General features: G+C 50.7%; 1 protein-coding gene across 1 annotated transcript in view; it reads right to left on the bottom strand.

Moving 5' to 3' along the window:
• The window catches only part of UBE2H (ubiquitin conjugating enzyme E2 H), a 62,774-nt gene extending 38,011 nt beyond the window's left edge, over window positions 1-24,763 (bottom strand). Inside the window, exon 1 of the mRNA XM_075429006.1 lies at window positions 24,420-24,763. The gene's annotated coding sequence lies outside the window, so the exon portion shown is untranslated. The remainder of the gene's footprint in view (window positions 1-24,419) is intronic.
• Window positions 24,764-26,638: the final 1,875 nt, after the last annotated feature.

Raw genomic sequence — 26,638 nt, 5'->3', positions numbered from 1 at the left:
GGATGTTCTGTTCCACAGTTTCTGGTGTCAGCATCCACAGCCCCATGGTACGCACCGGCCCCAAGAAGGCAAGACACCACTGGGGCAATCTGCAGTTTATCTTCACGTACCTGGGGGAAATCTCAACCTTCCTTCATTTGAATCGGACTTGCCCAGGTATCCCACAGCTTTGAAAGACACTAAAGTCACTTCAATCCTACAGCATAAAGAAGGACGGCAAGTCACTTGCAGGCAGTCATGGAAGGCTCTGAAGACAACCAGCTTTCCCATCTCTTCACCCTCCTTACTGCTGCGAGAAGTGAACCGGGACAGCATTACACAGAGATGGCTTCACTCGTTGCAAGACGGGTGCCCTTTATGATTGCAGCCAAAAATGCTCTGGAAGTGAGGGAATAGCAAATTAATACCTGAAGAGCAGCCTGCGCTGGGTTGCCGAGTTTTTATTTTATTGCACTCCAGCGTTTTCTTGTTAGAAATGCAGTTTCACTTTGGAAAAAAAAACCTCTTACTCACCACTTGTCTGCTAGATTTTAACTAAGATGGGAAATCACGTACGCAAGAGCATTAAGTTCTTCTGCACACACCCTTCACAATTTCACATCAAGGACGGCAAATTTCCCCCAGATACAGACCCGAGTCACCAGCAACCCCACCAAAAGGCACTTTCCAAGCGCAGCCACGTGTACTGCAAGGTAGCTCGCGAGTGCGATCGGGGTTTTGGGGAAAAGGAACCAGTGCTACAGCAAGCCCTCCAGTCTGGCCTGCCTTCTTTGGAGCTCCTGATGATTTACGTCTGGCCGCTCTCCACTAAACTCTGTGCCAAGAAACTGGAGTAATAAGGAAAAGGTAGAAGGAAAAGCCAACTTTCCTCAAGACACTTCGCATACAAGTTGCCTGCTATGAAGCGATTAGAAACCAAGTCAGCATTTATCTTACACTCCAGGCTTCAAAGCTGGTCTTCCCTCGCCAGAAGTGAAGGGAACCACCACCAGGAGACAGTAAGGTACATCTCATACCATGCTGGATGGAGTAATACCGCCCTTTTCCTTCAGAAAACAAACTAATTCTTTGCCCTCCCCAATTCTGTGCTGCTTGAAAAGTTTCAACTTGTTTAGAAGAAGAGATAGCAGACAGACATGTCTTTTTTTGCCATAGCGAAAACAGACTGGGAAGAACTTGTTTAAAACTGCGTTCTCGAGCTTCCACTGGATGGGTCAACGTTTAATTGCAGCGGTGGCACCAAGAGCTCCTTCACAATCGCATCAGACGGGAACACAATCAGCGTCATTTTGACAGCAGATAACGAGTGCTGTAGCCAAACTCCAGTTCTGTGGTGCTGATTGCGGTGCAATTCATTTGCATTTACATTTCATTTTCATTTGCATTTGCATTTACAGAGGAACACAACACGTGTGCAAGCATCAGACCCTCATTTTACCAGGTATCGTTAGCCAAGCGCAGTTCAGGATGAGAACACGTACAGGCCCAGGGTGACACCTGATTTGCATCGCTGCAGAGATTTGCTTGTGAAATTACTGTGTTTCGGTGCTGCACGTGGTGCTGGTCAGTCCCAGGAGCAGCGTGTTGGACGGAAATGGTTTGAAACTACTTAAAACCGTGGTCTACGTAAGGGCTGCAGATGTGCTGCTCGAGAAAGGCAGGGAGATCACAGAATGACACCGAAACCCAGCATGGTAGCGGATGGAAGGGACCTCTGGGGATCACCCAGTCCAACCCCCTGCCAAAGCAGGGTCACCCAGAGCAGGCTGCACAGACTCCACAGCCCCTCTGGGCAGCCTGGGCCAGGGCTCCGTCACCCTCACAGGGAAGAAGTTCTTCCTCATGTTCAGCTGGAGCTTCCTGTGCCTCAGTTTGTGCCCATTGCCCCTTGTCCTGTCGCTGGGCACCACTGGAAAGAGTCTGGCCCCGGCCTCCTGACCCCCACCCTGCAGATATTTAGAGGCATTTTGAAGGTCCCCTCTCAGCCTTCTCTTCTCCAGGCTGAACAAGCCCAGCTCCCTCAGCCTTTCCTCATAGGAGAGATGCTCCAGCCCCCTCATCATCCTCGTAGCCCTCTGCTGGACTCTCTCCAGTAGCTCCTCATCTTTCTTGAACTGGGGAGCCCAGAACTGGACGCAAAATGCATTAGCTGAGGTGAGAAGAAGCTGGCACACAAGATTTTTAAACATGAAAGGAAGGAACTGGCCTTGATGAAAGGGCGTCAGAACAAAGCTGTGATCAACACAGCTTAACTGATCCCGTGCATGACTACAACACAACACAGCATTGCCTCCGCAAGCACAAGACTTCAGTAAAAGAGGACACACTAGAAAACCAAGAGAATTTCAGTGCAACCAGTCCGTAATGATAAGCAACCATCAATTAGCAAAATCCTTAAATGGATCCCAGCTGGACACGACCGCACAGTTTGAGGAAGGTGTCCTCCCAGAAAGGACTACCAAAGAAGACAACATGCAGAGCCATGATGCAGGAGCGTAAGGCCCTGGGCTTCTTGGGACAACTGGAGAATACAGTCCCCATAACAATAATAATCCCCACGATACGATGGCACTGGTCTCCTGACCCGACACTGGAGCCTCCCAGCAGAGTTCAACACAAGCCGCTCACCTGGCCTGAACATGACAGAAGTCATGGAGAACCTTGAGGTCCCAGCCAGCCACCAAGCCAGAAGCCACAGAATTCACTACGCCGACATTTAAAGTCAGTCACGGGGGAAACCAGAGTCAGATCGAGAAGCATCGAAGACAACAGCAGTAGTAGCTTACATGGCCATACATCTGTCTCTAAGCTAAACCACTAGATATGATATTTGCATTGCTACAGCTTCCACCAAGAGAGGTTTGTTACCACGGTGATTGCACTGGTGGGAATGGAGTTTTTAATGTACGAACAATAAACTTCTCAAACAAGCAAGAAACTTCATGTGCATTTCAAGTGAAGTATCAGAAGTAGAAAATACAATCATTTCTTTTGCCAGTTGGGTACAGTTGATTTCCTTTTTGCAAGGATTCAAGAAGTGTCGAAACGCTTCTGAAAGAGAAACCGTGGCTGTAAAGCCACAGTATCAAGAGCGTGACCTCAAACCCGTGCTACACCCGACACCAAGCCTTAGATTTAACTGCGTTTTGGGGACTATGCCCCATCATGTTTTACAAGAACGTACCAGGTCTGTTAAAAGCAAAATGCTCTTCACGTGCTTGTGCAGGTAGAATATTTCACTAATTTCGACTTCCCAAAAACACTCATTATTTTAAGATACAGCCATTTCCCTCAAGTGAAATTTGGTTTAAGTTTCCATAGACTGAAATGCTTTTTTACTCCAAGAAACCTACACAGTCATTTAGAAACTGCAGGCACGTCAAGCCACCTCAGCCACAGCAACATAACCCCAACCGTACAACCAACCATCTCCTCAGGCCGTGAAGCCCCTGGGACGCGACATGTTTGTAGTCAAAGCAGAGAGATGCAGAGGAGGCCAGCAGCTGAGCTTTGGCCAGAGTTTCTATTTAGGAAAAAAAAAAAAAAAAAATCTAGAAGTATCTCAAGTTCTTGCTTTTAAACAAGATAAAGAGTTTAATGGGGGGGAAGGAGAAAGTGTCAAAGCAAGTATTTTCATTCTGGTAAATCTGGAGTTATATTCTGTTGAACCTAACCTTAAAATTAAGATGCTTTGGCATAGAGCAGTTACCAGTTCTGGAATCAGGGTCCCCATCGCCTTTGCTCCCCTTTACCAGGATCTGTTCTTGCCTGCAAGGGATGCTGGACTGGGCCACAGAGGCTCGCTGAGGGGGTGCCGATACAATGCATCGGCTTGGGCTATGTGATACCACTGAATTGAGAAAGCATTAAATACAGGAATCCTCAGAATTGTTTTAATTAACACTTCACACCAAGATGTCTCTTCAACAAAAAAATCCTGAGGTCCTCTCTGAAAGAGGCTTTGCACAAACAAACTCAAGCTTGAACTATTAAAACATCTAGGGGGAAAGAAACACATTTGAAGTCCTAGGGTCCTGCGCCCTCGGAATCAGGCTAACAGAATCACAGCATGGTCGGGGTTGGCAGGGACCTCTGTGGGTCATCTAGTCCAACCCTCTGCCGAAGCAGGGTCACCCAGAGCAGGCTGCACAGGACCGTGTCCAGGCGGGTCTTGAATATCTCCAGAGAAGGAGACTCCACAGCCCCTCTGGGCAGCCTGGGCCAGGGCTCCGTCACCCTCAGAGGCAAGAAGTTCTTCCTCGGGCTCAGCTGGAGCTTCCTCTGCTTCAGTTTGTGCCCGTTGCCCCTTGTCCTGTCGCTGGGCACCACTGAAAAGAGTCTGGCCCCATCCTCCTGACCCCCACCCTGCAGATATTTGTAAGCTGTCTCACGACAGCTGTCCACAGCCTGCCAGGACCATAATTCAGTGGGATTCTTCCCTTTTTTGGTGTGTACAGGCGCAGCAGAGGTGCGACTCACCAGAAAGTGCTGTTTTAGCACAAAAAAAACCTGGCAGCAGACCAAGAACTGGTCCACGTGATAAGCATATGCGATGAGAGCAAGACGGTTCGTTGCTCGGGCTGCCTTTCTACCAAGTGCAAAAGGCTTTGGCAACGTACCTGGAAAGATGGCTGTGGGGCACCGACTTGGATGTACTGCCTCCGCTTGCTTTAAAACCAGATCTATGGAAGAGGCTTGCTTTGCTGACCTTTGCTATAAGCTTAATGGAGCCAACGGCTGGAGCAGAGCATCTGAAACATCAGGGGAGAAACAAGAGGCAGAGCTGCTCCGTAAGCACCTCTTACACCAAGGATACCGAGCTATCTACAGCGCTGCGTTGTTCTGCAGAGCTCCCTCCAACCCCGCACCAGCAAATGTGAGAGTACATGGAAATATTTATGATGTATTTCTCGCTCGCTGAGGTCACACCTGCACTGGGGGTTTTTTTAAAGGCTTTTGTAAACCATCTTCAGAATTGAGACAGCAACAACTATTTGAAATGCCAGCTAGAGCAAGCTGTGCTTGAACTGTGAATAAGTCTCAGAGCCCACAGAAAGCACTGAAGCGGACAGTGCCAGTGAAAATTAAGCAGCGCTGGTCCTCACGAAGCTTCTTCAGCTTTCAGCATTCAACAACAATTAACATCCTGAGCTTAGGTGCTTAATATTAAAAACGCTGGCAGTGAACTGCCACACATCTGGGTGTTTTCTCTACCAACAAGAACGGCAATAAGGTCTCTCCAAGACATTTTGGAAGTTATTGCTCCCTTTGAAGAACAGGGCACAACCGACATTTTACTTTGCTACCTAAGCCAGAAGCTCCAGCATTTCTGAGCCTTCCTGGAGAAGAGTTTTTATCTGCCAGTCCTCAAAGAAACGAGCTTTAAAACAAATCTCAGAAACAACTGGTATTTCTGCAGCATGAGTGCAGGAAACTAAACCAAACTAAATTTAAAAATTAAACTAGAGATGAGAACAATTTCGTTCACCTCAAGTAACACAGGAGAAAAGACATTGTGGGGCTTCAGTCAAGACTCCCCACCACCCATAACAGCTTGTGAAGAAACACATGATGCTCTGCCAGATACAGGTGTTCGTTTCACAGTGGATCACACCCCGAGACACCTGCGGATTTCTGTTCCTTTCAAAACACGTTATTAGAAATACGTTTTTTCAAGAACAAGTTAAGTTCTGGTCTTTTGCTGATTCTCAGGCTCAGCAGACAATGCACAGACCGGCTCGCTAGCAGGTGGAAACTCATCAGGATGAACATCGCCCTTGGGGCTGTCTCCCTCTTGCCTATGCCAAGGGGCTTGCACAGATACATCCACCAACAAAATCACCGAATCACAGAATGGTAGGGGTTGGAAGGGACCTCTGTGGGTCATCTAGTCCAACCCCCCTGCCAAAGCAGGGTCACCTACAGCAGGCTGCACAGGACCTTGTCCAGGCGGGTCTTGAACATCTCCAGAGAAGGAGAATCCACAACCTCCCTGGGCAGCCTGGGCCAGGGCTCCGTCACCCTCAGAGGGAAGAAGTTCTTCCTCGGGTTCAGCTGGAGCTTCCTCTGCTTCAGTTTGTGCCCATTGCCCCTTGTCCTGTCGCTGGGCACCACTGCAAAGAGTCTGGCCCCGTCCTCCTGACCCCCACCCTGCAGATATTTGTAAGTATATATTAGGTCCCCTCGCAGCCTTCTCTGATGCTCTCATTAACGAGTCTGTTGATACCCGCACCTCGTAAGGGTACATCTGAGAACAGTGACGGGGAACCGAAGGGCAATACGCCTTTTATAGCTGACTTGCAAACCCACGAGGATCAGATTTGTCTTCTTCTCTGTGGTACAGCAAGGAGTCCTGACAGAGCCTGCCAGAACTTCCGGAGGGATCAGATTTGCTTCTCTCCTCAGTTTTGTTAAAAGGCATCTCAGGAACAGTGCTTTAAAAGAACAGTTCGGACAGGGTTTTACACACAATGCTGCTGGGTTTTTTTTTTAACCCAAACAACCCAAAGGACAGAGCGAGAGATGACTTTACTCCATATCTGAATCACAGACCCGGTGATACGACAGCCACGACCACAGTTTCCAACACAGACCATACACTGTTTTCTCTCAAACCAAAGCAGAAAAAAAAAAGTGATTTAGGAACAAGCACCTTTCAGACCTTGGCTACACACGGCAGCTGAAGTTTATAGACACCGTTTTCCTTCTTTCTAGGTCACCTGCAAAGTGAAAACACCACAGTGCCCCACATACCAGGAAACTGCAGTTCAGTTTTGCTGATCGAAAAGCCGTAGGAGCTTTCTGCGCGCCACAGTTTTCTACACAAATACCTGCAGCAATCCAATATGCCAGCGTCATCGCTAGTAAATCAATGATCCCCTCTATTCTAACTAGGTAACGAGAGCAGTGGGGCACTGTAGCCTATCTGGTGCTTCCTCAGCAGATCCCATAAACAGATCCAAGGTCCCAGTGCTGGCTGTAAACAGACAAGGGGCACATGGCAAGTGGTTTTGCTTCAGCTTTATGTGTTCAGTCCATTTGGGCACCTGTATTTAAAGGTTTAGTTTATAGAGATGGGTCTATCACTCAGCTTTCTACCTTCTCAAAACCAGGTTAGCTTCTGCTGTACTTAGCAGTCTTGAGAAAAAAAAATACCAATACAAACACGTTTCCACGGTTAGGTAGAGGGTCAACACGTGTCACTTCCCATCTGCCAAGCCACTAACTCTAACTGCAAACATGGCACAGCCTTGTTGGTTAATCACCAAACCACTTGGAAAAAGTTCACTACTTTATCAGCTCCGGAAATTCCAGAAATCCAGCTGGTGCTTCCGTTAGTCTCAGAAATTTCCCTTGCATCCAGGTTTTTGGATCGGCTTTTGGATCAAGAAGTTAAATACCCGCCTGCTAACAAGTATTTTTAAAAAGTCTTGAGTGCTTCTGAGGGGTTTTTGGCCTTCCCCACAGGCTTAACTGTACAGGATTTTCCTGAAGTTTTAAGGTATAAAGATACATTGTGTTCAAGAGGAAGACACCACAGAGCCACACTTGGAGACTAACAATGAGCCCCACACCAGCTTCCTCGCGCAACGGAAATGCAAGCTTTCGGGAGGCGGCAGAAAGGTTGCCAAGGAAGGAACCTAACAAAGTGTTTGGGGCTTTATTTGTAGATGTGAATGCACCAGCAGGCCTGAGCTCGCCAGCCACCAACAAAACCGCAGCGAGGCAGAGCCGGGGTGGCACCGGTGCCCGGAATGGAGGGTGTCCTCACCCTGGGACACCCGCCACGCTGCATTCAGTCATGTCAAATACCTTTTTTTTTCCCCTCTTACGGTTTCCAGGCTTTGAAGACCGGTCCTTCGCTCAGCAGCTGCACCAGAAGCAAAAGCAACTCGTCCAGGCTATTTCTCAAGCGCTCCAGCTTTCTCTAGCTACGCGAAGCCTCCAATCTCAGGATCTCACAGGAAGGCAGGGGTTCATTAACGCTGCTCTGGCACAAGCGACACCACCACAATCAGAGGAAGGTTTGTTTTTTAAAAAACATGACCAGCAGAACAGCAGAGGGTGTTGCTAAAACACAGGAACACCGAGTCCTCGTCGCTGTGGCCAGGCAGTTTCCTCTGCACCTCTGAGGCGTACAGATGGAAAGGCTGGAGAGAGACTGGGAAATATCCCTGGAAGGGTTTGGACGCTGCTCTCACAACTGTCCTAATTCACAACTGTCCTAATTCACAGAATCACAGAATCACAGAATAGTAGGGGTTGGAAGGGACCTCTGTGGGTCATCTAGTCCAACCCCCCTGCCGAAGCAGGGTCACCTAAAGCAGGCTGCACAGGACCTTGTCCAGGCGGGTCTTGAATATCTCCAGAGAAGGAGACTCCACAACCTCCCTGGGCAGCCTGTTCCAGTGCTCCGTCACCCTCAGAGGGAAGAAGTTCTTCCTCATGTTCAGACGGAACTTCCTGTGCCTCAGTTTGTGCCCAACTGGAGCATCTCTGCTATGAGGAGAGGCTGAGGGAACTGGGCTTGTTCAGCCTGAAGAAGAGAAGGCTGCGAGGGGACCTTATAAATGCTTATAAATATCTGAAGGGTGGGTGTCAGGAGGATGGGGCCAAGCTCTTTTCAGTGGTGCCCAGCGACAGGACAAGGGGCAACGGGCACAAACTGAGGCACAGGAAGTTCCGTCTGAATATGAGGAAGAACTTCTTCCCTCTGAGGGTGACGGAGCCCTGGCCCAGGCTGCCCAGGGAGGTTGTGGAGTCTCCTTCTCTGGAGATATTCCAGACCCGCCTGGACGAGGTCCTCTACAGCCTACTGTGGGTGACCCTGCTTCGGCAGGAGGGTTGGACTAGATGACCCACGGAGGTCCCTTCCAACCCCTACCATTCTGTGATTCTGTGAACTGACCATCTTAAAGCTCTCTGAAGTAGAGCTTCCTACCCAGCAGAAGCACCAAATCCACTTGGAGAGGGGGGACCAGGACAGAACCTGCTGGAGTCAGGACCTCCTCACCACCCAGCCCTTTTGCTTCTGATCCAAGAGCTTGTTCTAGCACATCTGCTCAGGCTTAATTATCCCCCCTTCCCTCTCAGCTCCCTAACGAGAGGCACATCAGTTATCTGAAGACAGAGCCCAGAGGAGTTCTACAAATTAGCCATCCTAATTTACGTCCGCGTATTTCTGATAGCTGCAGGAAGAACGCTTGCCTCGAGGTTTCCTACAGGAATAACAATACCTGAAGTTTGTTATGTGGATTTAAAAAAAAAACAAACAACAAACAATCAAAAACTGAACTTTGTAATCGAGTTTTGCGTACATCACCGTAATACAAGCCGCACTATCAATATAAATGCTATTGTCAGACCACTGCTATTCCCAGCTTTTAGACCATGTTTTTGAGAGTGAAGGCAGTGCTTTCTTATAATTAGCTAAAATCAGCTGAAACAGAAGATTCCTTGACATCATCTGTTTGGATCACCATTATGGTAGGGACAAAGGAACTCTACTGCAACTGCACTAAAAACTAATTAACACAGTTTAGTCGTTAGCGGGTGCAGCTGCTTGAAAAGTGGGGTTTTGTCACAGAGTTTGAAGTATCTCCTCCTTCAGAGATGAGCTGAAAAAAACCACAAAGCTTACACCACTACAGAACAAAAAGCCTGGCACTGACCTCCACCAGATGCTCTGAATTACAGGTGACCTCCAGCAGACCCAGCAGAGTTTCAAAGACACACATTTATCACAGCCTTCTTTAATAAATCCGAATTAAGCAGACTTGACACACTTTAAGCCATTTTGGATGACAATATTACTAATCCACAGAAAACCCCCAATTAACCAGCATGCTACTGCAAATAAACAGAATCCCGAAACAACGGAGGAAGTTAAAACAAAGGACAGCTCGGAACTGCAGATCCAGCAGCCCTGAAATTGTCCCTTGTACTGTCAGAGCGACTTCTTTTCTCCCCCTTCACTCATCTCTGCCATCTTGATTTTAACAGACATACAGGGCTATGAAAGAAAGGAGGTGGGAACGTCCTCTGCTCAAGATGTATTGTAAGATTAATGAAAAAAGTGCTTCCCCCTTTGCTCCGAGTGCGAGCTGTTCCCATCCCCAAACCGGTGCAGATCTCCAGCAGCAGCCAGAGCTCAGCAATCCACCAGCTTTTGGGCTGCGGAAGCAGCCAGCTGATGGATGGGCAATCAAAACCTAGGCAGGCTTCTCCTCTTGGCCACCTGGAACCAGTCAACTCAGATAGGACTCAAGCCCATCACCTGCAGGGTGAGAAGCTCCATACCCTAGTACGAGGGAGGTTCTCCTTCCCCTCTACACTGCCCTGGTGAGGCCCCATCTGGAGTACTGTGTCCAGTTCTGGGCTCCCCAGTTCAAGAAAGATGAAGAGCTACTGGAGAGAGTCCAGCGGAGGGCTACAAGGATGATGAGGGGACTGGAACATCTGCCCTACGAGGAGAGGCTGAGGGAGCTGGGCTTGTTCAGCCTGGAGAAGAGAAGGCTGAGAGGGGACCTAATAAATGCTTATAAATATCTGCAGGGTGGGGGTCAGGAGGATGGGGCCAAGCTCTTTCCAGTGGTGCCCAGTGACAGGACAAGGGGCAATGGGCACAAACTGAGGCAGAGGAAGTTCCGTCTGAACATGAGGAAGAACTTCTTGCCTCTGAGGGTGACGGAGCCCTGGAACAGGCTGCCCAGGGAGGTTGTGGATTCTCCTTCTCTGGAGATATTCAAGACCCGCCTGGACAAGGTCCTGTGCAGCCTGCTTTAGGTGACCCTGCTTCAGCAGGAGGGTTGGACTGGGTGACCCACAGAGGTCCCTTCCAACCCCTACCATTCTGTGATTCTGTGATTCCCTACAACTTTGTCGCCGCTTCACAGGGTGTTACGCACCAACTTTGAAAACAAACCTCAGTGATGTCCTTGCTCTGCGTGATTAAGAAGAGAAAGCAGCCTGGTTGTAGGGCACAGCCCGAGCAGACAGCCCAGAAACAGGGACCGGGCAGGAGGCTGGATACAAAGCCTCACACTTCTGGCTCATACGCTAAATTTAGTCCAGCCTGGTAATGACCTAAAAACAGTTGATGTGGGTTTCTGCGACGCATGCGGCAGCCTGGGCAGCTCCATTCAGGTCCTAAGAGAAGAATGTGCAAAGTCCTGATGCCTTTTGGGTGACTTTGGGAGAACTGAACGGTGAGAAGCAGTTATCGATTCACACCTATACACAACGGCTTTGACCGAGTCAAGCCGTAGTGAGGCAGGTGTTGGTATCTTCTCCCAGGTAACTAGCGATAGGACGAGAAGCAATGGCCTCAAGTTGCATCAGGGGAGGTTTAGATTAGATATTGGGAAACATTTCTTCACAGAAAGAGTGGTCTGGCATTGGACCAGGCTGCCCAAAGAGGTGGTGGAGTCCCCATCCCTGGAGGGGTTCAAAAAACGTGTAGATGTGGCACTTCAGGATATGGTTTAGTAGGAATGGTGGTGTTGGGTGGATGGTTGGACTCTATGATCTTAGAGGTCTTTTCCAACCTATGATTCCAAGCAGTTTCAGCTTCTGATCCATCCCGTATCTTGCAAAAATTAGGGGAACATTACACCCAGTTTCAGCTTCTGATCCATCCTGTATCTTGCAAAAATTAGGGGAACATTACACCCACCCCCCCTTGTTTTACATACTTTTGACCACAATTTTTGCATATTAAACAAAACCAGCAAAAGAAAACTAATACCAGTGACAAGGCACACTTCTTTGCAGCAGCACATAACCTGCCAGCTCAGGACCCTCTTTCCCTCCAGGGCCTTTTCTGTTGTTTGCAGCTCCTTGTAAAGGAGCATAAAAGCCTTCAACATCGTAGCACCACAGACCTGACTGTGCTGCCTTTCCCTGGGTGCTCAGCAACAGATGCCCAGCTGCTATTTGAAATAAAACAAAACAAAACCTGCAGAGGATTATGAAGTTCACTTATCTTACGACTTGCTTCTTACGCCTTCCAAGACAGCAGAAAACTGGTGAGAGAGCGCTGCACACAGAATATCCCAAAGTGCCCTGATTACACTGAACTTCAGGTAGCAGTGAAGAAACCGGTGGCTTTGGAAGCCACCAAGGGGCACAGAGGACAAATTAAGAACTACTAAGCCGTACGTATTCAGAGACTCTTAAAAACTCACACTAATGCAGCTCCTGACCCTGAAGAATCCCATCGCACTGCAGCCACACTGAGCAGGAAGCCCTTGCAAATGGATAAACTGGAGTCCAAGAAAAAAAACAGGAATCAAAGGCAATATTCACCAGTAGAGGACTGAAAACTTTTGGCTCTAACAAGGCAGAGATGCTGGTTCAGACTCAAACCAGCTGGTTACCACATCAGCCGATCTCATACACGATCCCCAGTTACGCAGCCAACGCCAGAGAAAAACTAATGGAGGAAAACAGCTTGTAAGGCCCCGAAGCCACGTGCACAATGTTGAGAAGAGGCACCAGCAGCATCTGGGCTCTCTTAGGCACCTTTGCACGACAGCCTCCAATCACCTTCGCTAGAATCCCCGCATGGACAACAGCCCCACAAAACACATTTCTCGCTATGACTAAACAGGCCTAACAGGCAAATCTTCTTTGCTTAACCCTGAATCTTTTTCCGATGCATCACGCTGAAGTGACGAAAGGTTTCTCTTTTTACAGAGAACTGACATTTAAAAAGCTACAGCAGAACAGTCTGAAAGGCCAGACTTCCAGCAAGCAGAATTCACCGTAAAGGTGAGTCAAGGGACCGCACCTGAGGCTGTGCACAAATCGACACGTGTCTGCCGGAACTGATCACAGAATGTTTGGGGTTGGAAGGGACCTCTGTGGGTCACCCAGTCCAACCCCCCTGCCCAAGCAGGGTCACCCAGAGCAGGCTGCACAGGACCTTGTCCAGGTGGGTCTTGAGTATCTCCAGAGAAGGAGACTCCACAACCTCCCTGGGCAGCCTGTTCCAGGGCTCCGTCACCCTCAGAGGGAAGAAGTTCTTCCTCGGGTTCACCTGGAGCTTCCTCTGCTTCAGTTTGTGCCCATTGCCCCTTGTCCTGTCGCTGGGCACCACTGGAAAGAGGCTGGCCCCGTCCTCCTGACACCCACCCTGCAGATATTTAGAAGCATTTCTAAGGTCCCCTCGCAGCCTTCTCTTCTCCAGGCTGAACAAGCCCAGCTCCCTCAGCCTCTCCTCATAGGAGAGATGCTCCAGTCCCCTCCTCATCCTTGTAGTCCCCCGCTGGACTCTCTCCAGTAGCTCCTCATCTTTCTTGAACTGGGGATCCCAGAACTGGACACAGGACTGCAGATGGGGCCTCACTAGGTCAGAGTAGAGGGGGGAATGCATGCAAAGAACCTCGAGGAGAAGAGCTCTCACGCTGGCATCCAATCGCTCCAAATCCCAACACAAGAATCTAATCCTCTAACTTCAACGTACGCTGCGAATCAAACACATCCCTCTCCTAAACAATCTATACTCTGAATCTGTAAAACTGAGTTTAGCAACGGAGGATGGGCAGATGGTTTAACTGCCCAGTGGTCAATAAGCCTTGCAGGACTGAACATCAAGTTCATTTCAGCAGGTCAGCAAATTTTCTAGTTTCTTTCAGAGCACGTGTACATTTGTAGCATGGTTTGAAATGCAAAGCAGTGCCTTCTCATGGATACAAGGGCTTAACATTACGAATAAATCATTGCTAATCATTTCAATTTCACAGTATTTTTTGTTTCGTTTGGCAAGATGCAAGTCTCAATATTACGCTGCGGAAATTCAAGCAGTGACCGATAATTAAAGTGGGGTTCGCAGTTTGAAGGACTTGCTGAGGCTACAGGAGTACACTGGTCAGTCTTGCACACACAGTCTTGATCACAAGTGGCGTTCTGAGACACCCCCCATGCCCCAGCTGCTAGTGCTGGGCCTCTTCTCTGCGCGTAAACTGCACTGCTTTTGCCTTCTGCAAAGTTAGCAGAGCATTGCTACCCACGGGCGAAACCACCTCCTCCTCGATCCAAACAAGGCAAGTATTTAAACTCACCTTTTCAGGGCAGCCTTCTGGTCACACTGCCAACATCAAACAAAAGAAGACACAGCAGAAACCACGAAGTAATAAGAAAAACCTGCATCATGACTATTTTATAACTTTCTCAGCAATTGCAAGCAAGCCAGAATTTGTTTAAATCCAGCACCTTGGAGCTTCACAAAAAACACACGAGTTCATTACGGTGTCCACAACTTTTAAAAAAGTGTGAAGCAGCACTAGCTGTATGCTCACGTGCAGGGTGCAGTCGCTCCTACCAGGCACGAGAAGGGCGAGTTAACACCTCCTCGCATACCTTCCCTTTCAAGGAACGCAGACTCTGGGACCGAGTTACAAGGATCTGATTTCTGATACCTCAACTTTTCAACCGAGCGTTGTGTGTCCCCCCCCAGCCTCTCAAAGCCACATTCTCCTCTTGGGATCTAAGCTTACCCCAATAACCGTGCACGGATTCCTCCCCTAGGCCAGGAGTATTAAATTACCGACGATGCCAGGCCTGTTAAACAAACCAACGATCAGTTAGCGTCCTTATTTTCACCGCTTCCCGCATTTCACAACCAACACAGTAGCAGGCTGAAAGCCTTAAAAGCAAAATTAAAAAAAGAAAAAAAAAAAAGTAGGAGCTGGCTTTGGTAGCACCGAGGAGTAAGTCAGTATAACCATGCTGAGTCACATCGCAGTTAGATTTGACATTTCCAGGGTAAGTGCTTCACTCCTGGAAGGGTTGTTTCTCTCTTTCAGCCTTGTTTACTTTACAATCCTGTCATACAAATTAGAGGATTACAAAGCGAGGCCATCACCGAAACTTTTGCGGAAATCGGTCCACGCGATGTCGTTCTTGTCCAAGCAAACTGCAACCGCCACCGCCAAGCACGAAGCAGATGCCTTCAAGACGCATCGCAACGCACCGCTACGAAGGACTGCTCCCGAGCACCGTCGACATGGACACATCTCTCATGCAGAACATGAGCTCAGCGTGAAAGCAGCCCAGTTATTGTGAGGTTTAAAACTTGCCTTGCTGCTATGTGAAACCAGCACTCTGCACGCACTCGTATTCAGCTGTGTTGGCTTTGAAGATTTGAGGGGGAAGGTCAGTGAGTTTGAATTAATGGTATTAGATGGAAGAAAAACATAAGCGGTTTCATTTGCCTTCAGCAGAAAGGAGAGCGTAACAGAGCATTAGCTTCCACCAGACTCCCCCGACGAAGATGCTCCCACTGAACGTATCACCAGGGAGAAACCTCTCCTCACCCCTAAAAAGAAAAGAGACTTTCCCCAAACAAACCAGCTTGGGAACAGCCAGGACATGAAGGCAAGTTTTGGACTTCGTCTGTCACCGACTCCATGCCATGTTCTGTTCCTCCAGGGTTCAAAAGCACCCGGTTCCTCTCAGTGCAGATCTCCTGAGGCTGACACCAGATTTGAGAAGAGCCAACAGTCCCCCTGTCGAAATGCATTTAAAAGCCAAACCTGGTTCTTTTCAGAATAGAGAAAGAGCTGGCTTCAAACCAGTCACACTTGGCTGAGCAAGACTTAAAGGAGCAGCTTCATTTGCCCCTAAACCCAAGATGAGTCTAAACTCTTCAACCGTGTCCACACTGGTGATCAGAAACTAAACTACAGCTTCGTAGCACAGTTTTAAAAATAGCATTTAGATCTAGAGACACGTTTAAGAACAAGGTAATTTTTGAGCTCCGGTCAGACCTCAGCAGACAGCCTGGGTCTTTGTTCTCATCCAGCTCTTCTCCTGCAAAAGAACCGAGTGTCTCATCAGACATTCGCCCCCGGCCCGATGCGTCGCTTCGCAGCTCCAGAGCACGCCTGGTCCTGCCATCGTCAAGACAAAACGAAGCAACACAGCCCACCGAGAAATGCCTAAGTGCTTAAGTTAATAATTTATCAATCTTTTCAACTTTGCATGTATTAATCTACCATGCCGGAGGTCAATGAGGGACACACAGGCCTGCTTTAGTACCACACACCGATTTTTACCTTTTTCAGGAGGTGTGCTCGATAACTGCGGAAGCATCTGATCCTATCCTAAACCCGGTTAGATTTTAGTCAAAATCTCAGACTTTACGGCCTGCCAGAGTCTGTCTCTCCAGCGCAAACACGCTTAAGCTTACCTTTCAAAGTCATACCTTGCTCTGGGGCCGGGAGCAGGCAGACCGGACGCTATTCATCCCCTCTCAATACCCTCCATTCGTTACGCATGCCACTACCTCAGCCCCTCTTGTTCACCTCCGTTTGAATTTAGTCTGTCCCAATACAGTCATTATAACAGGTCCACAGATGAGTGACTAGAAACAATCAGCTGTTACAGGGAGAGTACCCAGGCAGTCGGGAAGGCAGCAGTGATTTGCACATCTGTAATTTACATGCTAAGTCCCCCCCCCCCCCCCACCGCTCTCGCAGGAGCAAACGCTCAAGGCCAGGTGAAAAGCCCACCGGAATTTGGAAATAATGCGAAATTCATCTAACAATCAACTGTCAGCTTTTAACCTCAACCTTTCACAGGGGATGACAAATGCCTCCAGGGTTAAGTTCCCTTAAAGGGCAGCAACTGTCATAAATGCAGACTTTTCCTAATGAAAACATTACCACAAATTTAAAAACACTCAATTTTAAGGGAGTATCACAAAAAAAAAAATTAAAGCCAGCTACAGCCAGACATTTCAGAATAATCCACCCAGACACTCTATTTGTACAATCTCAAAGAAAATATTTTACGCTTCTTTCTTCTAGCATTTAGTCCAAGGAAAGCATGCACCAGCAAAATGCAATCATTTCTGGAAAGCAGCATTTGACCCTTGGAAAATAATTGAAAATGGCTATTCTAAAAATCCTTAAAAATCCCTTTCTCCTACTGAGTCACTAATATCTGGAAGTCTACACCACCTCCTGCGCTTTCCCGTACGTGGATCATGCAGAATACACAGGCACGCTCTGTAATTCGCAATTTAAAAGGGATTAGAGCCGACAGACCACCACCACCTCAGTCGGAAAATGATACACGCAGATCCACCCCCTCTACCTGATTTGAAACACCCAATGCCAAGAAAATGGACTGCGAGTGATTTGGCTTCTCTTGGAAGGCTGAATCAATTTGCTCCAGGGAATAAGTCAAATGATTTAAGACCAGAGGACAGCTCTTGGAAGCTGCAAAGGCAACAGCGGCGGGGGAAGGGGGAATAAAAAAATCAAAATTCTTAGTCCTGAATCCTGTGCCAGTCCTAGTTTGCAGAGAACCATTAATGGCTACCCAAGCCCAAGATATGCAACTTTTTCCAAGAGACTACATCCACCCTCAGACAGACCATTATCAGAGAGGCTGAGGAACTGGAAGAAGATGGAGACCGAAGACGAGGAGATAGCATTTAGAGCTGAGTGGTCATAAGGCCGAAGGGACCGAGCGGGGACGGGAGGGGGAACAGCACGGCAGAGACTTCGCAGAGATCGCCCTCACGATGGGTAAGCGAGCGCTTGTACTTCTCTGCAACAGCTGACCAGTATTCAAAGAGTACCAACATCAAGGAACAAACAATTCTCAACATCCCAAGAAGGTGGGAAAAAGGAATAAAAAATTGGGGGGGGGGGGTGTAGGGGGAAAGCGAGAACTGCATGGCTCTGCCAGCAATAAAACTAACTGGGACGTTTTCCCCGGGATGCGGAAGAAGATCTGTCACACGGGGCGTTTTCTAACGGCGAGGGCTGTTCGTCCGCAAGCTCCCTGCTAGAATCGACAGGCACAGGCAGACCGGCTGCGTGACCGAGTAGAAACCAGAGATGGCAAGGTCGTATGATTCCTCAGTCACGCGAGCTCTATTTTGGTGAAGAAAAACAAAGAGCAACGCTCTATGTTCATTATTCCAGAAATACACGGACAAAATCCACCGGGAAATGGAGGGAGTGAAAGGAGGGAAGCTGAATGCACACAATAAGACACACAATGAAACGCTGAATTCCTATATGCACACCCACATATGTAATTCACATTTAATCTTTTAAAAAAAAAAAAAATGTTATTCAGCAATCTCTCATCTTTGCTGTCAGGATAATGTCCAGAACTGCAGGAGAGCAAAGCAGAAAATTCAGACACCTCTCCCTCAGCACCGCATCACCTCTAATGTAAGCAGACAGCAGAACAGACAGCTATTTGGCTGGGAATCCACTCCATACAGGAGCCTGTCGCTTTAACTGTGGGCACTTCCCTGCCTTAACAACAACCTGTTATGTGTTTATGCTGGTTATGACTCTGATTAAATCATGGTTTAAGAAGGGCACCAAGTACCAACAGGTGCTGAGAACGTTAAGTTATACTGCAAGCAGCAATCACTCTACACCGGGGCGGTTTCAGATGCACCCTTCCCCTTTCAGCAGCCCAATTCCTGCTGCTTTACCTTGCTTGAAGGAAAAAAGTAAGAAATCAATCGAGGAGAAAAGTCTATCAGGACTCTTAATTTAAGCACTCCTTCATTTTTGCTTGCAAACAAAGGATATGGGGAAAGGCAGAGGGCTCCAAGAACGGGATCCTGCTGCCCATTCAGGAAGGGGACAGGATTGCCAACCACCTCTGCCCCTGGCAGCCCCCCCCTTGTCTTCAGGCATCACCCCCCGCTGACGGCACGGGCACGGAGGCAGCAAAGCTGGAGCCTCCAAGGAGCGAGCTGCCACCACCTTTCTCCCAGGGCGATCCAGCGGCGAGGTGTGAGCTCCGAAGGAGGCACTGGGCGCCTTGCAAGGTTTACTCCCTCGGCTTCCAAGGTCTGCTCAACTTGCTCCAGGTACGACGGGTAGGGACAAGGTAAGACAGCAATTAAGCACGTATTTGAAGGAGCGATTAACTGATGTTCTTCTAAAAACAAAGTAAGAAAACACGCTGGAAGAGCACGCCTCTGCTTTCCATGAACTCAAGAGAGGAAGGCAGCAGCGCAACACGGGGCAGCTCCTCCTGCTCGCCACTCAGGCACCAACAAAGCAAGCGTCCAGTAACCTCAAGGCTTTGCTTACAAGCTTTTCATAAGATTGTTTTTTTATGTTTTTTTAAAAAAAAGAACATAATTTTAATGCCAGGGCACAGCGATAACCAGCACCAGGACAAAACGCAAGCTGTACTTACATGAAGATTATATGTAATATTTCCCTGGTAAATGAAACAATACAGAGCCTCATCAGGGGGCATCTTCTGCTTAATCCTACGTATCAAGACTTTAACAGGGTTTGGAAGATTCACAGCCATGCTCGAAGCTCGCGTTCATTGGCTGCTGCCGCTAAGAAATGTTGAACACGTGGGAGGCGCGCTCAGCGAGACGCGTTTCCAAAAGCTTGCCGGGATTGTAAGACAGTCGTGATGACACTTAAAAACAATCACCTACTACAAACCCAAGCCTGCCTAGATCACAGCATAGCTTCCCTAGAAAACACAGCAGAAATACCAAGCACGCCCCTCTAGACACAGCAGCAGAAAGGAGAGCAGGGACACCATTTTACAAGGCAAGCCACTTGTTTTACTGAAATCCAGCGTGCACTTTGTCGTTTTTTTTTTTTTAAACTGTTACTACAAGGAAACAGCCTCCAGGATTTGTTTAATCAGTGTTTGGTAATCTAACGCCAGTTTAGTCTTGAGAACTGGGTACCATAAGCATAATCTTAAAAAGATGACTGCCATACTACTCACAATATGAAAATCACCGCTCCGAGCCTGGGGAATGAGACAGCGAAATAGTTAAAATTACCCAAACGCAGGGCGATACAAAGGCTTTATTTTCCTTATTTTAAATAAGGCCAGGATTTCAAGCTAGAACAGGCACTCTGCTCCAAGCTGTCTTCACCGAATTCATACTCTACAGTTTCATCTCAATGACCATCGCAATTATATGATTAAGCAGGTGCACTGTGCTTTCAGGTCTGTTCGACAAGCCCGAGCTTCAATAGCCTCCACGATCAAACTGACAAGGCAACAAAGGAAGAGTGAACTTACAGTTCCAGCCAAGAGCCTGTCCTTTCGGGGGGGGGGGGGGGGGGAAATCCAGCCGCCAGCAAAAACGCCTCATTCAGCTCTAAAAGCAGCAAGATGATACCCTTGGAAGTTGTCATTTAGGCAACAAAGATGATTTATTTTGTTTTCCTCTCCTCGAGTTGGTTTGGTTTTGGCGGAACGATCCGTGGATGTGAAGTTCTCACAACGGCAGGTAGCACTATACGATCCGAGCCGCGTTTAACTGGATTTTATTTATAAGCCACAACCTGCGCCAGCATTTCTGACTGCTTTAGGGAAAGGGGGGGAGGGGGGGCTCTCCCAGTCCTGGAACGGGGCCGTCGCCGCGTCTTTGTGCGTTCTGAAGCACCACCGTGCGATTACCCTCATCCCTGGAGACCTCATTAAAGTAGAGCAGAGAGAGGTGTAGCAGAAAGAAGCGTAGCGTGACGTTCTAACATTTACATTCTGACTTGGAAAAGTTTCCAGAAATGTCTATCCCTTAAAAAAAAACCCACAAAAACACAACACAAAAAACCAAAAACCAAAACAACAACGCACCACCACCAAACCCTACCAAAACAAGACATTCCAGCGCACGTGCTCTTCCCCTGGGGACAGGCCAAAGAGAACAAAGCCACGTGACCGTCCCATTGCTCAACGCGACTCTTGGAAGGTGTTCAAGTAGGATGAGAAGTGCGGTGTAAGCCTATAATGAACATAAAAAGGAATTTATCCCAAATGTAAACTGTGTCCTACCCTTCGCCTCAGCCGATCGTGGCGGAGCAAACGCGGGGAGTTTTGCGATTACAAAATACTCCGCAGGTAAATGGAGGAGCTTCGTACCATCATTCTCCTTGACTCAGGACGAGCCTAAAATTAGAAGGGAGCGTGCAGTGCTCTGCGCGTCGCACTCCCCGGCAGCTCCGACACGCGTTACAAACGTTCAGCTCTGTAAACTGGTCAGAACGGGGAGATTCAAATGAAGCTGGGCACTATTTATAATTCCTTGCATGCACAGAACAGGGTGACACTTCCCTTTTCCAGCCCCGACGCTTAAAAATAGAGCTTGGGGACTACAACCCAGCCAGAAGCATCTATCCACAAAGGAGGAAAATAAATCAGCGCAAAAATCAACTCTCGTCCAAGGGGAGGCTGCAAACAGCTCGCCCTGGAGCGCCCGCGTTGCACCCCGGCGCAGAACAATAAACCCCAGCGTGGAACCGCAACGGCCCCGTGGTCCCGGGGGGGTTGCGGGGTGCCGGGGTGCGTCCCCCCACGGGTGTAAACACGCTGGCTGGGGCACCCCACCAGCCGCCGGCTCGCTCCGCCTCGGCCCCGGTTTCCGGGTAGTAACAGAGCAGCCAATCCGCGGAGTTGCGAGCTCTGCCCGAGGCCTCTTGCCTGCAAACACGGCTCCAAGGCCAGCAGCTCGCCCCGAAGCTGGGGGGACCGGGGATGGGATCCCCCACCCCCCGACTCCAGCACCCCACGTTCCCCAGGGTGGATGTGTCTGGCTTGGGGCTACCTGGAGAGGCCTGGCCTTGAGCTTGAGCGCTTCCCAGCAGGCCCACGGGACATCCCCACGCTCCCAGGCTGCTGGTGAGTGGATCCCAAGGTATTTTGGGGGGGGGGCACAGAGCCTTCCAGCAAAGCGGCAGTGCCCCCGACTCCGTGGGTACACGGATTATGCAGGAAACTTCAGCGAGCGCGGTGGGGGGCAGCAGCCCCCCAGGTGGGGAGGAAGGCAGCGGCGGCTCCCCACCGCAGGCCCTTCCCCGGCGTTCGCACGATGTCGCGAGCGCGATCGGGGGAGAAACAATGAGTGACTCAGAGTTTCAACACATAATCGTCCAGGAGATTATTAAACATCAGTTCGACACATTAACGCGTACAGACAGAGCTCTTCCCCCCCCCCCCCAGCCTCAGAGAGCCGAGCAACCTCTCCCCTTCCCTGCTCACAAAGAGGCATCCACAAAAGGACACGGACGTGTTAGGATTGAAAATAGGAATAATAAAAAGACCCCACTCGGCTGCTAAACCTGTCAGAGCAGGAGAAGGCAGCGGTGTTATTCACTCTGGCCATCACCCCTCCCTGCTCAAAAAGGTAGCCCTTGGCAGGCCATAAATCCGTGCCATTATTCTCCATCGGAGACACAAAAAGCGGCCGAAAAGGGAAACTGTAATGAAAATGGCAGCAAAAAAAAAAAAGGGGGGGGGGGGGAAATAGAAAACACAACACACAACAAAACCCTCGAGCCCTGGGGAGAGCCAGCCTTCAAGTACATTCCTTCAGACAAGCCCTCTCGCCTTTGGTCACCACCAAGACCCTCCTCGCTCTCACGTCTCACACCAGACCCTGATTTCAGATCAGCTTCCAGAGAGGAAGATTCCCCAGGGAAGCGTCTCGGGAGCCTGGGCCTAGCGAGCTGCGCTCACCCCGGGCAGGCAAGGCGAGTCAGGCAGACAAACAAAAAAGGCTGGGGAGGGAGGAGTGGTGAGGAGAGTCATCTGACACATCCAACTTCCTAAGTTTGTTGTCCGCAGGAGACCGACTGCTCTAACCCTCACCCCTCAAAACACCGGGAAGGCTGCGTCGACAATCACAAGAGCTTCACTTTTGGAAAAGCTTTGGGTTTCTTTTGTTGGGGGGGGTGGGGGGCAAAAAAGAGAGCAGAGCGGAAACTACCCGGCGTCGGGAGGAATGCCAGATATTTGGGGCTTTCTACCTACCACCGCACGGCCCGGCCGCTGCTAGAAATACCGAGCGAAGCCACTTCAGAAAAATCTGCTCTTTTGTCTCTGAAAATGCTGCGATCGCTGGAGATGCTGGCTACAAATGGAACAAAAAGGGGGAAGGAAAAAAAAAAGGGGGGGGGGGGAGGGGAAAGGAGAGTGGCATCGGATCAGGTTGGGCCTCGGCCCCTCTCCAGCCCGGACCTCTTTCCAGACTATCCCCAAGGAAGATTTTATTCCCCCCCCCATACTAAACAGCTGGAATTCCCGACCCTCCTCCCAGTGCGATTAAACATCGATCGCAATTGGCGTTCGGCAGGGTATGACATGTGTGTAACTTTAAACCCCCGGATAAAAATAGCTCCGATTCAAGCACGATCGGTAGTCATTTCCTATTTGCTTAAAAACAAGGCGAAGAATATACGAAGAGCAGCTTTGTAGCGAGAAAACGCGCAGGCTGAACGTCAAACAGAAGTTTCCTTCGATAAGCCACCCTCACGCCACAAACAGGAGCGGTGCCGCTCCTCCCTCCCCCTCCTCCTCCTCAAGAAAAAAAAAAACAAAACAAACCCAAACCAAAATCCAAGTAAGTTTATCTCTCTCTGGAAACTAAATCAGACCCGTTTCTCGACCCCTCAACACCACCAAGTTAGAGCCACCAGACCCCGAGCCCTGCCGAGGCACGTTCGGTCAACAGAGCTGAAAAACATTTCAGCCACTCTTGTCATTTCTACCCCTTCCCGGCACACACCGCCACCTTGTAAACAAAAACTATTAATAAAACAATCCCAGAACCAAATTCCCAACGATATTTTTCAACGCCACCCACACTCCAGACAGAGAGAAAAAGGATTCGCCACCCTGCAAAAGGCCAAGAATAAAAATTGAGAAGGGAAAAAATATAAACAGATCTATCGTGGAGGGGGGGGGGGGGAGGAAAAAAATAAGAAAGCCTAACCTAACCTGGAGCGTTACATAAATGGGACCTCTTACGAGAAGGGCTATGGGCCCTGGAGCCCTTTGCCCACCCCACCGTCACCCAGTCTGGGGTTTGTCGCGAGCCAGGCCCCGTGGGAACCCCCCCAGCTTCTCCCCCCCCCCCCCCCCCCCCAAATTAAATCTCTAAGCCGTCACCAGAAGCTTCGTGAACCGCAGGCTGAAATCGGGGAGTAAATAATAATAAAGCCCACAAAAGCCTAAAGAAAGGCTGCGGCTGCTGGAGCTGCTCTCCCCTTCCTCACCTTCCCCCGGCGGCTGGGCCGCAAGCCAGTGGGGTGCAGGACACCCAAGCTGGGGGGAGCTTCACCAAGGGGGGGGTCACCTGAAGAGACTCCCCCCGGGGGGGATTAAGCCGCGGAGGGGGGAAAGGGGGAAAAGCCCCCCAAAATAAGGGAAGAGTCCCGGGGGGGGGGGGGTGGGGTGTTAGGCCTTCCCCCGGTAAGGGGGGGGCTGGTCCAGCCCCGGGGAGAGGCCTAGGCCTGGTCGCCGCCGCCCGCGGTGGGGTGGGGGGGTGACAGGGAGGGGGGGATCCCGGTGTCCCCCCTCCCCAGCGTAGGCCCGGCCTGCAGCCTCGCCCCCTCCCCCCCCCCCGCGGAGGAGGCGGCGGGGGGGGGGGGTGGCAGGGGGTGCGGGAAGGATACAGCTTGACCACGTCGGTGTCCCATCCGCCTCTTGCCCGGGCTGGGGGAGGACATGGTGGCCTCGGCCGCCCCCGCTGCTCCGGGCGGGCTGTCAGCTCCGCCGCCGCCGCCGCGGACCGGGGACGGCCCGGTATCGAGGTGGAGCGGGGGGGCGCCGGGCTCCGAGCCGCTGGGACACCCCCCCCCCCGTCGCCGCTGTCGTCGCCGCTGTCGCCGATACCGCCGCTGTCGCCGACCTCCTCCTGTGGTGGTGGTGGTGGTGGTGGTGGTGGTGCCGGTGCCGCCCGGGCCGACCCCCCCCCCCCCGCCGCGCGCTCCCTCAGCGGCGAGCCCCGCTCCGGTCGCCTCTGCCGAAGCCTCTCTCTGGACCCCTGACGTCACTCGCTGTGACCTCACCGCCCCGCCCCTTCGCCATTGGTTGCGCCTGGAACGCCGCGCCGGCCCCCGCCCGCCCCGAGGCACGCCGGGAGTTGTAGTGCGGTGGGCGACTGTGGGGGGAGCTGCAGTCCCGTCGGGGACACCGGTTCGAGACCCCGTCGGGGCTCGGGGATGGGGGGGACCCAGCGCAGCGGGTCACCCCCCTGCAGGATGTCCAGTATCACCCCGGGAAAGCCAGCGTTAAAGCCAAACCTCCCCCCTCCCCATCTCTGGATTGCAAACCGGGCACTTGGCAGACCTTGCAGCACGAGTCACCGCGCCGGTTATCCGGTGCGACACCAGCAAAGCATTTCCCGGTGCCTCAGTTTACCCGACCGGACGGGGAAGGCACGCGCCAGCGCCCCGGAGGTGACAGCGAGGCGCGTGACGATGGCGTTCACGGGGAAGAGCCGGCGGGGCTCTGGCGTGGCAACTCCCCGCCCGGGGCGGACATCCCGCATTCCTGACCCCGGCATCACCCCAAAAATCCACCCCAACGCTTCCTCCCCGCAGAGGGAGGAGACGCAGCCAGGGAACCCCAAGAAGTCTGAGAAAAGGAGGGAGCCTCACCCCACAAGTGTGCATGTGGGGGTGGTGGTGTCCTCCATTTAATGCCCCAACCTGCCCCGAGCCCGGCTGGGACAGGAGGTAACGCACTGAGAGGGGTCGGATCCGCACCCCAGGGCGAGCTACGCCACGGGGAATTTGGAGAAGCAAAGTGGAAGGGGGTTTATAACTGAGCAGAGGGAGAGGTTGGAGGTAGAGGATCCCCCATTTTCCCAGCCCTTCCCAACCAGTTCCAGGCAACTGAGAGAAAAGAAGGGGAAAAATCAGGGGTTTTCCTTAATTTCTTTAAATCCTTGTATTTCGTCTGAGTAATACCGTAGTTTTGCAACTGGGATAATTTCAGGGTAATAACTATGCTCTCTACAACCACCTGACAGGAGGGTGCAGTGAGGTGATTGTTGGTCTCTTCTCCCAAGTAACCAGCGACAGGACGAGAGGCGATGGCCTCAAGCTGGGTCAGGGGAGGTTCAGATTGGATAGTGGGGAAAATTTCTTTCCTAAGAGAGTGGTCAGGGGTTGGCCCAGGCTACCCAGGGCAGTGGGGGAGTCCCCATCTCTGGAGGGGTTCAAAAACCATGTAGATGTGGCACTTGGGGACATGGTTTAGCAGGCATGGTGGTGGTGTTGGGTTGATGGTTGGACTTGATGATCTTAGAGGTCTTTTCCAGCCTTAATGATTCTGTGATTCTAGGGACTACGATGGCATCCTGTGCCTTTTCAGACGCCTTCAGACCATTCTTGCAGCACCCAGACCCTTCTACGTGGGTACACAGGGGATTCAGGGGCCTTCTGAGCCCTCCTGGGTTTGAAAGTCGGCGTGCGTGGGCCGGGGTGCTGGCTGGCCTTGTGCACCCCGGTGTGGGAACGTTGTTCCCCCCGTGGTTTGGGGGGTGGTTCCCCAACCGTGCTGGGGCCAGGCAGACAAAGCAGAAAGGAGAGGGCAAGGGGGGGTGTCAGAAGCCATGGGGAACGGGGGAAAATCTTGGTAATAATGGGGAGCTGGGGGAAATCACTGGAAATGGGGGAGGCAAAGGAGTTCTGGGGAGCAGGGGAGCTACAGGGACCGATACGAAGCTGTAGGAAGCTCTAAGGAGTGGGGAGAGCTATGGGGGATGAGGGGAGCCAGGCAAAACCATGTTGGGGCTGTTGGGGACAAGAGGATCTGGGGGTTTGGGCAGCTGTGGAAGGGGCTCCTCCACACCCCGCTGCAGATCCCAGCCCATTCTCACCCCTCG

Source organism: Opisthocomus hoazin, chromosome 8 (genome assembly GCF_030867145.1).
Source record: "Opisthocomus hoazin isolate bOpiHoa1 chromosome 8, bOpiHoa1.hap1, whole genome shotgun sequence".
Taxonomy (NCBI): Eukaryota; Metazoa; Chordata; class Aves; order Opisthocomiformes; family Opisthocomidae; genus Opisthocomus; species Opisthocomus hoazin.
Note: the sequence above shows the minus strand (reverse complement) of the source record. Positions and strands in the feature narration are given on the sequence as shown.